The sequence below is a fragment of the Oncorhynchus nerka genome, linkage group LG27, assembly GCF_034236695.1.
Source record: "Oncorhynchus nerka isolate Pitt River linkage group LG27, Oner_Uvic_2.0, whole genome shotgun sequence".
Taxonomy (NCBI): Eukaryota; Metazoa; Chordata; class Actinopteri; order Salmoniformes; family Salmonidae; genus Oncorhynchus; species Oncorhynchus nerka.
This window is the reverse complement of record NC_088422.1, coordinates 104,373,269-104,389,750: the sequence shown is the minus strand read 5'-3', so window position 1 is coordinate 104,389,750 and position 16,482 is coordinate 104,373,269. Positions and strand designations below refer to the sequence as shown.

General features: G+C 47.2%; 1 protein-coding gene across 1 annotated transcript in view; it reads right to left on the bottom strand.

Moving 5' to 3' along the window:
- The window catches only part of LOC135565158 (puratrophin-1-like), a 111,742-nt gene that overhangs the window by 91,109 nt on the left and 4,151 nt on the right, over positions 1-16,482 (bottom strand). The gene's annotated exons all lie outside the window — the stretch shown is intronic.

Here is a 16,482-nt window from a genome sequence, read left to right as displayed (position 1 = left end):
CTGGCTACTGGGGCAGTAATACATCCCCATCTAGCTACTGGGGCAGTAATACATCCCCAGTCTAGCTACTGGGGCAGTAATACATCCCAGTCTAGTTACTGGGGCAGTAATACATCCCCATCTAGCTATTGGGGCAGTAATACATCCCCATCTAGCTATTGGGGCAGTAATACATCCCCATCTAGCTACTGGGGCAGTAATACATCCCATCTGGCTACTGGGGCAGTAATACATCCCCATCTAGCTACTGGGACAGTAATACATCCCATCTAGTTACTGGGGCAGTAATACATCCCCTCTAGTTACTGGGGCAGTAATACATCCCATCTAGCTGGGGGCAGTAATACATCCCTCTAGTTACTGGGGCAGTAATACATCCCCAGTCTAGCTACTGGGGCAGTAATACATCCCATCTAGTTACTGGGGCAGTAATACATCCCCATCTAGTTACTGGGACAGTAATACATCCCCATCTAGTTACTGGGACAGTAATACATCCCATCTAGTTACTGGGGCAGTATACATCCCCATCTAGTTACTGGGGCAGTAATACATCCCCATCTAGTTACTGGGATAGTAATACATCCCCATCTAGCTACTGGGACAGTAATACATCCAATCTAGTTACTGGGGCAGTAATACATCCCCATCTGGCTACTGGGGCAGTAATACATCCCCATCTAGCTACTGGGGCAGTAATACATCCCCATCTAGCTACTGGGGCAGTAATACATCCCATCTAGTTACTGGGGCAGTAATACATCCCCATCTAGCTACTGGGGCAGTAATACATCCCCATCTAGCTACTGGGGCAGTAATACATCCCCATCTAGCTACTGGGGCAGTAATACATCCCCATCTAGTTACTGGGGCAGTAATACATCCCATCTAGTTACTGGGGCAGTAATACATCCCTCTGTTACTGGGGCAGTAATACATCCCCATCTAGTTACTGGGACAGTAATACATCCCCATCTAGCTACTGGGGCAGTAATACATCCCATCTAGTTACTGGGGCAGTAATACATCCCCATCTAGTTACTGGGACAGTAATACATCCCATCTAGTTACTGGGGCAGTAATACATCCCCATCTAGTTACTGGGACAGTAATACATCCCATCTAGTTACTGGGGCAGTAATACATCCCCATCTAGTTACTGGGGCAGTAATACATCCCCATCTAGTTACTGGGACAGTAATACATCCCCATCTAGTTACTGGGACAGTAATACATCCCCATCTAGTTACTGGGACAGTAATACATCCCCATCTAGCTACTGGGACAGTAATACATCCCATCTAGTTACTGGGGCAGTAATACATCCCCATCTATCTACTGGGACAGTAATACACCCCCATCTAGTTACTGGGACAGTAATACATCCCCATCTAGTTACTGGGACAGTAATACATCCCCATCTAGCTACTGGGACAGTAATACATCCCATCTAGTTACTGGGACAGTAATACATCCCATCTAGTTACTGGGACAGTAATACATCCCATCTAGTTACTGGGGCAGTAATACATCCCCATCTAGTTACTGGGACAGTAATACATCCCCATCTAGTTACTGGGACAGTAATACATCCCCATCTAGTTACTGGGGCAGTAATACATCCCCATCTAGTTACTGGTTCTGATATTCTACAGTGGACTCACTATTATGGTTCTGATCCAATCTCTACAGTGGACTCTACAGACTGATCGTTCTGATATCTCTGCAGTGGACTCAGGACTGATCGTTCTGCATCTCTACAGTGGGCAGGACTTAGTTTGATATTCTCTACAGGACTCTGACTGATCCAGGTGGTATCTTACAGCTGGACTCAGGACTGAGCGATTCTGTCTACAGTGGACTCATGACTGATCGTTCTGATATCTCTACAGGCCTTGTCTCCAGGGTGGTAGCGTTCTGATAGCTGCTAGCTGGACTCACACTGATCGTTCTGACATCTCTACAGTGGACTCATGACTGCAGGCCTTGTCTCCAGGGTGACTGAGCTCTGCTATCTGCTAGCTGGTTACATTGTCGTTCTGATATCTCGTTGGGTGACTAGCGACTGAGTTCTGATATCTCTACAGTGGACGGACTCACGACTGATCGTTCTGATAGCTCTAGTGGACTCATGACTCCATCGTTCTGATGTCTCTACAGTGGTTACATTCATGACTTCGTTCTGATGTCTCTACAGTGGAGTCATGACTGCTCGTTCTGATATCTCTACAGGCCTTGACTCCAGGGTGGTAGCTCTGATATCTGCTACAGCTGGACTACATTGACTGATCGTTGGGTGTTCTACAGTGGACTCAGACTGGTAGCTCTGATAGCTGCAGCTGGACTCATTGACTGATCGTGTTAGCGGCAGGCCTTGACTCATGACTGGTCGCTCTGCTAGCTCTAGTGGACTCATGACTGATCGTTGGGTGATATCTCTACAGTTGACTCATGACTGATCAGCTCTGATATCTCTACAGCTGGACTCATTGACTGATCGTTCTGATAGCTACAGTGGTCTCATGGTGGTAGCTCTGATATCTGCTACTGGTTACATTGAGCGTTCTGTATAGCTACAGCCTTGACTCCAGGGTGGTAGCTCTGCTATCTGCCCACATTGATCGCGTCTGATATCTTACAGTGGCAGGCCTGATCGTTCTGATATCTCTACAGTGGACTCATGACTGGTTCTGATATCTCTACAGTGACTCATGACTGATCGTTCTGATATCTCTACAGTGGACTCATGACTGATCGTTCTGATATCGTTACAGTGACTCCGACTTGTCGTTCTGATATCTCTACAGTGACTCCGACTGTTACATTCTGATATCTCTACAGTGGACTCATGACTGATCGTTCTGATATCTAAACAGTGGACCCACGACTGATCATTCTGATATCTCTACAGTGGACTCCGACTGATCGTTCTGATATCTCAAACAGTGGACTCATGACTGATCGTTCCATCTCTACAGTGGACTCATGACTGATCGTTCTGATATCTCCAGTGGACTCCCCTGATCGTTCTGATATCTCACAGTGGACTCACACACATCGTTCTGATATCTCTACAGTGGACTCACGACTGACGTTTGTTGCACAGCCTTTTGTATTCCTCTCAAACATGTGAGACTTCACACACACCCACGCACACTCACACACCTCGCACGCACACACACCCTCGCACGCACACACACCCTCGCTCGCACACACACCCACGCACACACCCACGCTCGCACGCACACACACCCACGCACACACCCACACTCACACACCCACGCTCGCACACCCACCCACGCACACCACACTCACACACCCACGCACACCCACGCACACACACCCACGCACTGTACTCTGTCTTTGGGACCATCTGGTGCCTAAGGAGGTCACTGACCGGCATGCGACATGCTGGGGGCAGACCACATACGATGCACCCCGGCCCATACCCCAAACACCACTGTCCCCCCTTATCCCTACCCTCCAAACCCCCACCCCATGTCTCCTATCCCGTCCCCCCCGTCTCCAAACCCCCACCCCATGTCTCCTATCCCGTCCTCCTCCTCCCCCCCGTCTCCAAACCCCCACCCAATGTCTCCTATCCCGTGACCCCCCGTCTCCAAACCCCCACCCCATGTCTCCTATCCCGTGCCCCCCGTCTCCAAACCCCCACCCCATGTCTCCTATCCCGTGCCCCCCGTCTCCAAACCCCCACCCCATGTCTCCTATCCCGTGCCCCCAGGCCAAATCACAATCACAGCACAAGTCAATGATCAGCGCAGCGCTGCACTTTCAATGGGAGATGATCAGTGTGATGTGTAAATCTGCCCTTTAGTCACAGACACCCCCTCCTCCTCCTCTTCCTCCTCCTCCTCCCCCTCCTCCTCCTCCTCCTCCTCCTCCTCCCCCTCCTCCTCCCCTCCTCCTCCTCCTCCTCCTCCTCCTCCTCCTCCCCCTCCTCCTCCTCCCCTCCTCCTCCTCCCCCTCCTCCTCCTCCTCCCCCTCCTCCTCCTCCTCCCCCCTCCTCCCCCTCCTCCTCCTCCCCCTCCTCTCCTCAGTCCCCCTAAGTGTCCTCCTCCCCTCCTCCTCCTTTGGCTCCTCCCCCCCTCCTACGTGTCCTCCAGGCACAGGGCTGTTGGTCGGTTTGGCTGGAGGGGTATAGAATACGTGTCAGTGTCAGGGCTGTTGGTCGGTTTGGCTGGAGGGTATAGAATACGTGTCAGAGCACAGGGCTGGGCTGGCTGGAGGGGTATAGAATAAGTGTCAGAGCACAGGGCTGTTGGTCGGTTTGGCTGGAGGGGTATAGAAGGGCGTGTCAGAGCACAGGGCTGTTGGTCGGTTTGGCTGGAGGGGTATAGAATACGTGTCAGAGCACAGGGCTGGCTGGAGGGGTATAGAATACGTGTCAGAGCACAGGGCTGTTGGTCGGTTTGGCTGGAGGGGTATAGAATACGTGTCAGAGCACAGGGCTGTTGGTCGGTTTGGCTGGAGGGGTATAGAATACGTGTCAGAGCACAGGGCTGTTGGTCGGTTTGGCTGGAGGGGTATAGAATAAGTGTCAGAGCACAGGGCTGTTGGTCGGTTTGGCTGGAGGGGTATAGAATAAGTGTCAGAGCACAGGGCTGTTGGTCGGTTTGGCTGGAGGGGTATAGAATACGTGTCAGAGCACAGGGCTGTTGGTCGGTTTGGCTGGAGGGGTATAGAATACGTGTCAGAGCACAGGGCTGTTGGTCGGTTTGGCTGGAGGGGTATAGAATACGTGTCAGAGCACAGGGCTGTTGGTCGGTTTGGCTGGAGGGGTATAGAATACGTGTCAGGGCACAGGGCTGTGGTGTGGATTGGCATTGTGTGGCATCCCTACTCTGTGGGACAGAAGAACACATAGGGTTGGTGGAACACAAACAATGTCTATATTTGGTCCAATAGATGTCTTTATCTTCCTGTCACAGCTTTCGGAGAAACTTCCAGACCTTTTTCTGTTTGTCCTTGAGGATAACAAAAAGCTGTCATATCCCTGACCTCATGTCAACTCAGTAAACTATATGGGTCATTGGATACAGCGCTTTCGGGAAGTGTTGACTTTTCCCACAGTTTGTTATGTTACAGCCTTAATCTAAAATGGATTAAATTCATTTATTTTCAATCTACACACAATACACCATAACGACAAAGAGAAAACAGGTTTTTAGAAGTTTTTGCAAATGTATTAAACGTAAATACTTATGTAAATAATGTACTTTTTACTCCAAACATTTTCCCTGACACCCAAAAGTACTCGTTACATTTTGAATGTTTAGCAGGACAGGAAAATGGTCCAATTCACACACTTATCAAGAGAACATCCCTGGTCATCCCTACTGTCTCTGATCTGGAGGACTCACTAAACAGAGAACATCCCTGGTCATCCCTACTGCCTCTGATCTGGAGGACTCACTAAACAGAGAACATCCCTGGTCATCCCTACTGCCTCTGATCTGGAGGACTCACTAAACAGAGAACATCCCTGGTCATCCCTACTGCCTCTGATCTGGAGGACTCACTAAACAGGGAACATCCCTGGTCATCCCTACTGCCTCTGACCTGGAGGACTCACTAAACAGGGAACATCCCTGGTCATCCCTACTGCCTCTGATCTGGAGGACTCACTAAACAGAGAACATCCTTGGTCATCACTACTATAGACCAGAGCCCTATTCCCTATATAGTGGTACTACTATAGACCAGAGCCCTATTCCCTATATAGTGGTACTACTATAGACCAGAGCCCTATTCCCTATATAGTGGTACTACTATAGACCAGAGCCCTATTCTCTATATAGTGGTACTACTATAGACCAGAGCCCTATTCCCTATATAGTGGTACTACTATAGACCAGAGCCCTATTCCTATATAGTGGTACTACTATAGACCAGAGCCCTATTCCTATATAGTGGTACTACTATAGACCAGAGCCCTATTCCCTATATAGTGGTACTACTATAGACCAGAGCCCTATTCCCTATATAGTGGTACTACTATAGACCAGAGCCCTATTCCCTATATAGTGGTACTACTATAGACCAGAGCCCTATTCCCTATATAGTGGTACTACTATAGACCAGAGCCCTATTCCCTATATAGTGGTACTACTATAGACCAGAGCCCTATTCCCTATATAGTGGTACTACTTTAGACCAGAGCCCTATTCCCTATATAGTGGTACTACTATAGACCAGAGCCCTATTCCCTATATAGTGGTACTACTTTAGACCAGAGCCCTATTCCCTATATAGTGGTACTACTATAGACCAGAGCCCTATTCCCTATATAGTGGCACTACTATAGACCAGAGCCCTATTCCCTATATAGTGGTACTACTATAGACCAGAGCCCTATTCCCTATATAGTGTTACTATAGACCAGAGCCCTATTCCCTATATAGTGGTACTACTATAGACCAGGGCCATATTCCCTATATAGTGGTACTACTATAGACCAGAGCCCTATTCCCTATATAGTGGTACTACTATAGACCAGAGCCCTATTCCCTATATAGTGGTACTACTATAGACCAGGGCCCCATAGGGAATAGGGTGCCATTTGGGACACAGTGACTACCTCTGTAGGTTATTAGGCTACTCTTGGAGAGCATTAAATCCTCTGGGCATTATCATCCTAAACCCGTCCTCCCTGTTAGCTGGCTAGCGGACACAACACACAGAACCGGTCCATTCTTGTTAAGGCAACCACCATCCCGGCTCCTCCTCACCATGTACTGGTACGGACCATCACTATGTACTGGTACGGACCCTCACCATGTACTGGTACGGGCCATCACCATGTACTGGTACGGGCCATCACTAAGTACTGGTATGGACCATCACCATGTACTGGTACGGACCATCACCATGTACTGGTACGGACCATCACTATGTACTGGTACAGACCATCACTATGTACTGGTACGGGCATCACCATGTACTGGTACGGACCATCACCATGTACTGGTACGGCCCATCACTATGTACTGGTACGGGCCATCACTATGTACTGGTATGGACCATTACCATGTACTGGTACGGTCCATAACTATGTACTGGTACAGACCATCACTATGTACTGGTACGGACCATCACCATGTACTGGTATGGACCATCACCATGTACTGGTACGGTCCATCACTATGTACTGGTATGGACCATTACCATGTACTGGTATGGACCATCACCATTTACTGGTACGGACCATCACCATGTACTGGTATGGACCATCACCATTTACTGGTACGGACCATCACCATGTACTGGTACAGACCATCACCATGTACTGGTACAGACCATCACTATGTACTGGTATGGACCATTACCATGTACTGGTATGGACCATCACCATGTACTGGTATGAACCATCACCATGTACTGGTATGAACCATCACCATGTACTGGTACGGACCATCACCATGTACTGGTACGGACCATCACCATGTACTGGTACGGGCCATCACCATGTACTGGTACGGACCATCACCATGTACTGGTACGGACCATCACCATGTACTGGTACGGACCATCACCATGTACTGGTACGGACCATCACTATGTACTGGTATGGACCATTACCATGTACTGGTATGGACCATCACCATGTACTGGTATGGACCATTACCATGTACTGGTATGAACCATCACCATGTACTGGTACGGACCATCACCATGTACTGGTACGGGCCATCATCATGTACTGGTACGGACCATCACCATGTACTGGTACGGACCATCACTATGTACTGGTACGGACCATCACCATGTACTGGTATGGACCATCACTATGTACTGGTACGGACCATCACCATGTACTGGTATGGAACATCACTATGTATTGGTACGGGCCATCACTATGTACTGGTACGGGCCATCACTATGTACTGGTATGGGCCATCACTATGTACTGGTATGGGCCATCACTATGTATTGGTACGGGCCATCACTATGTACTGGTACGGGCCATCACTATGTACTGGTACGGGCCATCACTATGTACTGGTACGGGCCATCACTATGTACTGGTATGGGCCATCACTATGTACTGGTACGGACCATCACTATGTATTGGTACGGGCCATCACTATGTACTGGTACGGACCATCACCATGTACTGGTATGGACCATCACTATGTATTGGTACGGACCATCACTATGTACTGGTATGGACCATCACTATGTATTGGTACGGACCATCACTATGTACTGGTACGGGCCATCACTATGTACTGGTACAGACCATCACTATGTACTGGTACAGACCATCACCATGTACTGGTATGGACCATCACCATGTACTGGTACGGACCATCACCATGTACTGGTACAGACCATCACCATGTTCTGGTACGGACCATCACCATGTACTGGTACGGACCATCACCATGTACTGGTACAGACCATCACTATGTACTGGTACAGACCAGGATTCTAGCCTGTGGGACTGTTTGTCTGTGCCATCATGCCAACTCCTTGTCACTCATTGTCATGCCAAATAGATCATTAATGAATAAAGGTTTATATTTGAAGATTGCTGCGTGAGGCCAGACTGGGCTTGACAATGAGCAATGGAGTTGGAAAAGAGCGAGACAAACAGATCTGGGACCAGGCTAGAGGAAGTTAATACCAAACCCAGTCAGGTTCCTTCAGGCTGGGCAGATCTGGGACCAGGCTAGAGGAAGTTAATACCAAACCCAGTCAGGCTGGGCTGATCTGGGACCAGGCTAGTGGAAGTTAATACCAAACCCAGTCAGGTTCCTTCAGGCTGGGCTGATCTGGGACCAGGCTAGTGGAAGATAATACCAAACCCAGTCAGGCTGGGCTGATCTGGGACCAGGCTAGTGGAAGATAATACCAAACCCAGGTTCCTTCAGGCTGGGCTGATCTGGGACCAGTTGTCTATCTGTGTCTTTTGATTTACATTAACACAGCTAACAGCTCAATATGGTTAACATTAACACAGCTACCAGCTCAATATGATTAACATTAACACAGCTAGCAGCTCAATGTGATTAACATTAACACAGCTAACAGCTCAATGTGATTAACATTAACACAGCTAACAGCTCAATATGGTTAACATTAACACAGCTAGCAGCTCAATGTGATTAACATTAACACAGCTAACAGCTCAATATGGTTAACATTAACACAGCTAGCAGCTCAATGTGATTAACATTAACACAGCTAACAGCTCAATGTGATTTACATTAACACAGCTACCAGCTCAATATGGTTAACATTAACACAGCTAACAGCTCAATATGGTTAACATTAACACAGCTAACAGCTCAATATGGTTAACATTAACACAGCTAACAGCTCAATATGGTTAACATTAACACAGCTAACAGCTCAATATGGTTAACATTAACACAGCTACCAGCTCAATATGGTTAACATTAACACAGCTAACAGCTCAATATGGTTAACATTAACACAGCTAGCAGCTCAATATGGTTAACATTAACACAGCTACCAGCTCAATATGGTTAACATTAACACAGCTAACAGCTCAATATGGTTAACATTAACACAGCTAACAGCTCAATATGGTTAACATTAACACAGCTAACAGTTACCAGCTCAATATGGTTAACATTAACACAGCTAACAGCTCAATATAGTTAACATTAACACAGCTACCAGCTCAATGTGGTTAACATTAACACAGCTAACAGCTCAATATGGTTAACATTAACACAGCTAACAGCTCAATATGGTTAACATTAACACAGCTAACAGCTCAATGTGATTAACATTAACACAGCTAACAGCTCAATATGGTTAACATTAACACAGCTAACAGCTCAATATGGTTAACATTAACACAGCTAACAGCTCAATATGGTTAACATTAACACAGCTAACAGCTCAATATGATTAACATTAACACAGCTAACAGCTAACAGCTCAATATGGTTAACATTAACACAGCTAACAGCTCAATATGGTTAACATTAACACAGCTAACAGCTCAATATGATTAACATTAACACAGCTAACAGCTAGCAGCTCAATATGATTTACATTAACACAGCTAACAGCTAGCAGCTCAATATGGTTAACATTAACACAGCTAACAGCTAACAGCTCAATATGGTTAACATTAACACAGCTAACAGCTACCAGCTCAATATGGTTAACATTAACACAGCTAACAGCTCAATATGGTTAACATTAACACAGCTAACAGCTCAATATGGTTAACATTAACACAGCTAACAGCTCAATATGGTTAACATTAACACAGCTAACAGCTAACAGCTCAATATGGTTAACATTAACACAGCTAACAGCTCAATGTGGTTAACATTAACACAGCTAGCAGCTCAATATGATTCACATTAACACAGCTAACAGCTAGCAGCTCAATATGGTTAACATTAACACAGCTAGCAGCTCAATATGGTTAACATTAACACAGCTAACAGCTAGCAGCTCAATATGGTTAACATTAACACAGCTAACAGCTCAATATGATTCACATTAACACAGCTAACAGCTCAATGTGGTTAACATTAACACAGCTAGCAGCTCAATATGATTCACATTAACACAGCTAACAGCTAGCAGCTCAATATGGTTAACATTAACACAGCTAGCAGCTCAATATGGTTAACATTAACACAGCTAACAGCTAGCAGCTCAATATGGTTAACATTAACACAGCTAACAGCTCAATATGATTCACATTAACACAGCTAGCAGCTCAATATGTCAACAGATGGTAGGAGATAGTGTAGCTCTGCTAACACCCACACTGGGGTCACTCTGCCGTGGTTTGAGGGGAGGAAGAGGGGAGGGGGAGGAAGAGAGGAGGGGAGGAAAGAGGAGGGGGAACAAGGTGGGAGGGGGAGGAAGAGGGGAGGGGAAGAGAGGAGGGGGGAACAAGGTGGGAGGAAGAGGGGGAGGGGGGAGGAAGAGAGGAGGGGGAGAACAAGGTGGGAGGGGGAGGAAGAGAGGAGGGGGAGGAAGAGAGGAGGGGGGAACAAGGTGGGAGGGGGAGGAAGAGGGGAGGGGGAGGACGAGGGGAGGGGGAGGAAGAGGGGGGGGAGGAAGAGAGGAGGGGGGAACAAGGTGGGAGGGGGAGGAAGAGGGGAGGGGGAGGAAGAGAGGAGGGGGAGGAAGAGAGGAGGGGGAGAACAAGGTGGGAGGGGGAGGAAGAGAGGAGGGGGGAGAACAAGGTGGGAGGGGTGCTATGATTATGCTAATCTGTAAATGTAATGCAGATCATTCTGTAGGGAGGACAGCTGTTGTGGGCTGTAGTCATGGCTGCTGACCCTGAGAGAGAGAGGGACTGTCTGTCTGCAGAGAGAGAGACATCATCCCATATACCACCCTATTCCCTATATAGTGCACTACTTTAGACCAAAGGCATATACCACCCTATTCCCTATATAGTGCACTACTTTAGACCAAAGCCATATACCACCCTATTCCCTATATAGTGCACTACTTTAGACCAGAACCCTATTCCCTATATAGTGCACTACTTTTCACCAGAGACCTATAGGGAACAGGGTGCCATTTGGAACACATCCATGGAGACTGGTGGAGAATGTAGTTGTAGTTAGCAGCTGTAACTGGCTGGCTGGATGGATGGCTGGCTGGATGGATGGCTGGCTAGATGGATGGCTGGCTGGCTGACTGACTGACTGACTGACTGACTGACTGGATGGCTGGCTAGATGGATGGCTGGCTAGCTGGCTGACTGACTGACTGACTGACTGACTGACTGGATGGCTGGCTAGATGGATGGCTGGCTAGCTGGCTGACTGACTGACTGGATGGCTGGCTAGATGGATAGCTGGCTAGCTGGCTGGCTGACTGGCTGGCTGACTGACTGACTGACTGGATGGCTGGCTAGCTGGCTGACTGACTGGATGGCTGGCTGACTGGATGGCTGGCTAGCTGGCTGACTGGCTGGCTGACTGGATGGCTGGCTAGCTGACTGACTGGATGGCTGGATGGCTGGCTGACTGGCTGGCTGACTGGATGGATGGCTGGCTAGCTGGCTGGCTGACTGGCTGACTGACTGGATGGCTGGCTAGCTGGCTGGCTGGCTGACTGACTGACTGGATGGCTGGCTAGATGGATGGCTGGCTAGATGGATGGCTGGCTAGATGGCTGACTGGCTGACTGACTGACTGGATGGCTGGCTAGCTGGCTGGCTGGCTGACTGACTGGATGGATGGCTGGCTGACTGGCTGACTGGATGGATGGCTGGCTGGCTGACTGACTGGATGGATGGCTGGCTGACTGGCTGGCTGACTGGATGGCTGACTGGATGGCTGGCTAGCTGACCGGATACTTGAGCAATAAACATTGATAGAGGGCTGCTGATATTTTAGTGTCTGAGAGTATTGGCTCTGGAGAGACAACAGACGACCAGCTTGGTTGACTGACTGACTGACTGGCTGGCTAGCTGACTGGTTGGCTGACTGACTGACTGGCTGACTGGCTGGCTGACTGGACACTGAGCGATAAACATTGACAGAGGGCTGCTGATATTTTAGTGTCTGAGAGTATTGGCTCTGGAGAGACAACAGACGACCAGCTTGGTTGACTGACTGACTGACTGGCTGGCTAGCTGACTGGCTGACTGGTTGGCTGACTGACTGACTGGCTGACTGGACACTGAGCGATAAACATTGACAGAGGGCTGCTGATATTTTAGTGTCTGAGAGTATTGGCTCTGGAGAGACAACAGACGACCAGCTTGGTTGACTGACTGACTGACTGGCTGGCTAGCTGACTGGCTGACTGGTTGGCTGACTGACTGACTGGCTGGTTGACTGGCTGGCTGACTGGACACTGAGCGATAAACATTGACAGAGGGCTGCTGATATATTAGTGTCTGAGAGTATTGGCTTTGGAGAGACAACAGACGACCAGCTTGGTTGACTGACTGACTGGTTGGCTGACTGACTGACTGGCTGGTTGGCTGACTGACTGGCTGACTGGCTGGCTGACTGGACACTGAGCGATAAACATTGACAGAGGGCTGCTGATATTTTAGTGTCTGAGAGTATTGGCTCTGGAGAGACAACAGACGACCAGCTTGGTTGAACTGACTCAGTATTATTCCGTATGAGAAGGCTACCGTAAAGTAAAATACGCTTTGACAGTTCAGGGGTTCAACCGGGTTAATCACATCATCTATACCGAGTTCAAAGTCAAACCCTGGAACAGGTTTGTCAAGTCAGACATTTTCTTCAGCAGACTGTTAACGAGTTTAAATTGAGGACCGACAGATAGACCTCTCTACTGGTTAATGTTTATAGAGTTGGTTAACTTGTCTAACATCCTGTTCTGTCTGAGTCTCTACAGCAGCTCAGAGCTTACAGTATGCCTTGTCTAAGATCCTGTTCTCTCTAAGTCTCTACAGAGCTTACAGTATGCCTTGTCTAAGATCCTGTTCTCTCTGAGTCTCTACAGAGCTTACAGTATGCCTTGTCTAAGATCCGGTTCTGTCTGAGTCTCTACAGAGCTTACAGTATGCCTTGTCTAAGATCCGGTTCTGTCTGAGTCTCTATAGAGCTTACAGTATGCCTTGTCTAAGATCCTGTTCTGTCTGAGTCTCTATAGAGCTTACAGTATGCCTTGTCTAAGATCCGGTTCTGTCTGAGTCTCTATAGAGCTTACAGTATGCCTTGTCTAAGATCCGGTTCTGTCTCTACAGAGCCTAAGATCCTGTTCTGTCTGAGTCTCTACAGAGCTTACAGTATGCCTTGTCTAAGATCCTGTTCTGTCTAGTCTCTACAGAGCTTACAGTATGCCTTGTCTAAGATCCGGTTCTGTCTACAGAGCTTACAGTATGCCTTGTCTAAGATCCTGTTCTGTCTGAGTCTCTAGAGCTTACAGTATGCCTTGTCTAAGATCCTGTTCTGTCTGAGTCTCTACAGAGCTTACAGTATGCCTTGTCTGAGCTTACAGTATGCCTTGTCTAAGATCCTGTTCTGTCTAAGTCTCTACAGAGCTTACAGTATGCCTTGTCTAAGATCCTGTTCTGTCTAAGTCTCTACAGAGCTTACAGTATGCCTTGTCTAAGATCCTGTTCTGTCTGAGTCTCTACAGAGCTTACAGTATGCCTTGTCTAAGATCCTGTTCTGTCTAAGTCTCTACAGAGCTTACAGTATGCCTTGTCTAAGATCCTGTCCTGTCTAAGAAGTCTCTACAGAGCTTACAGTATGCCTTGTCTAAGATCCTGTTCTGTCTGAGTCTCTACAGAGCTTACAGTATGCCTTGTCTAAGATCCTGTTCTGTCTGAGCTTACAGTATGCCTTGTCTAACTGTCTAAGTCTCTACAGAGCTTACAGTATGCCTTGTCTAAGATCTGCTCTAAGACAACACACTTACAGTGACACACAATGTCACACACACACACACACACACACACACACACACACACTGTCTGTATGGCTGTTTGACAATCCTGTCTGTCAAGACAGAAGTCACAGTCACTCTCTAACACAGTGTGTCTAAGACAGTCTCTACAGAGCTTACAGTACACTGACTGAGACACACACACACACACACACACACACACACACACACACACACACACACTGTGTGTATGGCTGTGGTGAGAGACAATTGTTGTCAAGGCAGTGAAGTCACAGGTCACTGAGAGAGCTCTCTGTAACACAGTGTGTCTACAGTCCCTCCTAACACTGCTCTAAGACACACACACACACACACACACACACACACACACACACACACACACACACACACTGAGAGAGCTCTCTGTAACACAGTGTGTCTACAGTCCCTCCTGACACTGCTCTAAGACACACACACACACACACACACACACACACACACACACACACACACACACTAGAGGTGCGTGGTCTGCTGTTTGTTCACCCTGCACAGACCCATTACTAATAGCCCACCCGTCTATACGTGATAAAGTGACATATATAGGGACATGCGTTGTAGGGTCAGAGACAGCAGAAAGATGTCTGGACAGGGTGCAGGCTTTTTTGAGGCCTACTTCTGCTTATAATTTCAGTCATTTTGGTGGAAGGCTGTTAGTGAGTCAACTTGTCTATAATGAGATACATGCAGCTCCTCTTCTGTCCTTACTTGTTGCCCTAGAAGACTAAATCAAACCCTATTGGTCAACAGAATAATGTTATGACGTGATAGAATGACTCAATCTGGTTGACATCGGTCAAGTTCTCTCTGTCATTGTCACGTCCTGACCTTAGAGATCCCTGTTTATTCTCTATATTTTAGGTTAGGTCAGGGTGTGACTAGGGTGGGTACTCTAGTTTTTGTATATCTATGTTTTCTTTTACCTTGTTGGCCTAGCATGGTTCCCAATCAGAGGCAGCTGTCTATCGTTGTCTCTGATTGGGTGGGATCATACTTAGGCAGCCATTTTTCTCATCGGTCAAGTTCTCTCTGTCATCTCCACTCCTTTAAGGATCCAAAATATATTTTTTTAAGGACCAGGGAGAAAATGCAATAAAAATAAATGACGGGAAATTATTTTCTGTATCAGTTTGACCGGTTGAAAGGAAAATAGAAAGCTGTGAAAAACGACCCAACATGTTTCTGATCAGATGTCAGGTCGGCTTGGATGCATATTTTATGTGGTTGAAACACTATCAGCTTTTATGACGCTGATAAAGATAGCACCTTTACAGACGGTCCCTAACTACACATTCACATTCTCTCAAGATGCTGATAAAGATAGCACCTTTACAGACGGTCCCTAACTACACATTCACATTCTCTCTAGATGCTGATAAAGATAGCACCGTCATTTCTACAGATGGTCCCTAACTACACACTCACATTCTCTCTAGATGCTGATAAAGATAGCACCTTTACAGACAGTCCCTAACTACACACTCACATTCTCTCTAGATGCTGATAAAGAGGGTACCTTTACAGATGGTCCCTAACTGCACATTCACATTCTCTCTAGATGCTGATAAAGATAGCACCTTTACAGACGGTCCCTAACTACACACTCACATTCTCTCAAGATGCTGAAAGAATTAAATCATATTTCTCCACTACTGTTCCCGAATCAAAATGTACATTTGGTGGATCATTTTACTGCAAGAAATGCTTCAATCTGCAGGAGTTACAGTCAAACAAAGAAGAAAGGATCCTGGTAAAACAAACCCTATGGTAGGATCCTGGTAAAACAAACCCTATGGAAGGATCCTGGTAAAACAAACCCTATGGAAGGATCCTGGTAAAACAAACCCTATGGAAGGATCCTGGTAAAACAAACCCTATGGTAGGATCCTGGTAAAACAAACCCTATGGAAGGATCCTGGTAAAACAAACCCTATGGAAGGATCCTGGTAAAACAAACCCTATGGAAGGATCCTGGTAAAACAAACCCTATGGAAGGATCCTGGTAAAACAAACCCTATGGAAGGATCCTGGTAAAACAAACCCTATGGTAGGATCCTGGTAAAACACATCCTA